This window comes from Limulus polyphemus, unplaced genomic scaffold (assembly GCF_000517525.1).
Source record: "Limulus polyphemus unplaced genomic scaffold, Limulus_polyphemus-2.1.2 Scaffold2818, whole genome shotgun sequence".
Lineage (NCBI taxonomy): Eukaryota > Metazoa > Arthropoda > Merostomata > Xiphosura > Limulidae > Limulus > Limulus polyphemus.
The window spans coordinates 5,195-7,809 of record NW_013668428.1 but is presented as its reverse complement, the minus strand read 5'-3'; the positions used below and the strand labels follow the sequence as shown (position 1 = coordinate 7,809).

The 2,615-nt window shown below is 32.5% G+C and overlaps 1 protein-coding gene and 1 long non-coding RNA gene across 3 annotated transcripts in view; both read left to right on the top strand.

Moving 5' to 3' along the window:
* Positions 1-2,615, top strand: part of LOC111087898 — a 12,099-nt gene that overhangs the window by 4,578 nt on the left and 4,906 nt on the right. The window lies entirely within an intron of this gene.
* LOC111087899 lies at positions 7-1,477 on the top strand. Of its 2 annotated transcripts, none has more exons than XR_002612524.1 (3): positions 7-396; positions 609-793; positions 1,282-1,477. It is a non-coding gene; the product is annotated as an uncharacterized LOC111087899 (long non-coding RNA). The 2 variants fall into 2 exon arrangements; XR_002612525.1 differs by lacking the exon at positions 7-396 and adding an exon at positions 406-423 and having other exon boundaries at positions 633-793.

The following is a 2,615-nucleotide window of genomic DNA, read 5'->3' as shown; positions in this document are numbered from 1 at the left end:
TAAAATGTTTAATTTAGTGTTCTGAATAAAAACTATCATGAGTTTCAATGACTTTTCTCACGTGAGATAGCGATGTAAGTGTTTTTGTTGTTATTCGATATTTTATACACGTTTTTCTTCCGTTCCTTTTTCTATTTATTTATATAAGTATTAAAATGTTATTGATGGTATGTTTTTCTTTCGTGTTAGTAGAAAGTTCTGGCCATTGGCTCCTTCATACACTGTATGCAGCCTATTTGATAGTTTATAAGGGGTCAAAAAAGGGCTTTTTGGAAACAAAATATCCAACATTATATGGAACCGAAGGTGAACGAACAGAAATATCTAGAAATGTTATACAGAAGGCAACATCCAACGCTGAAAAACATGGGAAGATACAGCGAGAAGTTTGTACCCGTTAGTCTGTTTCGAACAAAATTAAAAGTAGGTAACTCACTACTATCGTTAAGAATACATCAAATATTTTCTAGAGTGACTATTACTGAACTTTATTCTAAGACTGAATGAATAGTTAAAAGTTACGACTTGTATTTCTCCATTTTTATATAAATTAGGTTATATTGTGTTAATAGGACAATTTTACGTTTCTAAAATGAATTTTTTTCCAGAAATTTTTTTTTAAACACCAGAAGAAATGGTCATCGTCCTATGCCGTTCCAGAAAATTTAAATGGCACAAGAAGGCTTTTAGATTGCGGCTTCCCTTCCATCAAAATAAAGTACTTATTCTGGTGTGTCCACTTCTCATCCTTCGACGTAACGTGCTGATGAGTCACTTGTGTCCTCTGCCTAACGTAAGTGGTCTTTGAACTCGAACACTTCCTGTAAAGTAAACCAGAGCCGGGAAGTAGAGAAGATGAAGATTCATAAACATGAATTATTTCTTTTTGTAAGGTATCTGTACTGAAACTGTAAAGGATTCTCGGTGTCGGTATAATGAGGGTGTTAATAGTAACGATACCAAAATTGGGAATTTAGGAGTGATTAAAGTAATCACTTCGGTTTTCGAAAGGAGTGTGAGGTAGCAAACTATTTTATTTTTTTATGATTTTGTTTAGTTAACTTATTTTTTCTATCGTTTAGTTTATCTGTCAATTTTTAGTTTACACTTAAACGCTAACTCACTTCCTAGGTAATCCCATTAACTTTCAGATTCTAAGAGTTATCAGACTGACACCAGTTTCCCATATCGGTCACGTACAGATATTTAACATTGATAAATAGTATGTAAATAATGATCATATGAATTAATCTCTTCTAACTAGTTAATTAATTATTGCAGCTTAGCTTGTCTGAACTCGAGGACGGCCCGTAACTTGAGCCGGAAGGTAAAGAAGGTGAAGATAGAAGAACATGAACGAGTTTTCTTTGTAAGGTATATGTACTTAAACTGGGCAGGATTCATGATGTCAGTATAACGAGGTCGTTAAAAGCAAGGATACAAAATTTGTACTCTTGAGTGATCAATGTAATCACTTCAGTTTACGAAAAGGAGTGTGAGATAGCAAATTGTTTTTGTTATGCTCTTGTTTACCATTCAATTAGTTTTTCTATCGTTTAGTTAATCTGTCTATTTTTAATTTACATTTAAACGCCAACTCACATTCTAGTAAACCACATCAATTTTTAAAATTATATAAATTATCAGACTGCAGCCGATTTTCCGTAGGGGTGACATTCAGATATTAATGTTGGGAAAGTGTGCACGTAATTATCACATGAATTCTGATTTCTTGATGTGAGTAGTTTAGTTAATTATCACAGATTAGCTGGTCTTGGAACACAACAACTTACGTTGAACTGAACTAGAGCCGGAAGCTAAAGCCGAATATAGAAGAAAAGGGAATAATTTAGCCTTGAAAGGTATTTGTATTTAAATTGTTAAGATTGACGATGTCGGTATAATGAGGGCGTTAAAAGTAAGGACACTAAAATTTATAATTTTAAACAATTAATCTTTTTTTTTAAAGAGGAAGGAGTGTGAAGTAAAAAGTTCAATTTTTATTTACTTGTACATGTTTTTTACCGTTCATTTATTATTCATTCTCTCATTTAGTTAAGCTGTGACTATTTAGTTTTACATTTAAACGCTAATTCTCAGTCTAGTTATTCACATCAATTTTAAGCATTAGACTGACACCAGTTTCCCACAACGGTGACTTGTAGATGTTAATGTTGTTAAAGAGTATGTAAATAATGATCACGTGATCTTAAATCTATTGATCTAAATAGTTTATTGCAGCTTAGCTGGTCTTTGGACTTAACTTCCCGTAACCTGAATCGGAGCAGAAGGTAGAGAAGCTGAAGATCTGAGAACAACACTTTTTCTTTCTAAGTCTTTCCTTTCCTTTTCTTTCTTTCTGGTCAGGATTCGTGTTGTCAGTATAATGAGGTCCTTAAAAGTAAGGATACGAAAATTGGGAATTTATAAACAGTGATTAATGTAATCCCTTTCTTTTTTTCGAAAGGAGCAGGAATGCGAGGTAGCAAATTATATTTTTTTTTTTTATTTCGTTATGGTTTTGTTTTCAGTTCGTTTATTGTTCTTTCTATTGTTTAGTTAACCTATACAATTTTAGTTTTACGTTTAAACGCTACTTCGCATTCTACTTAACC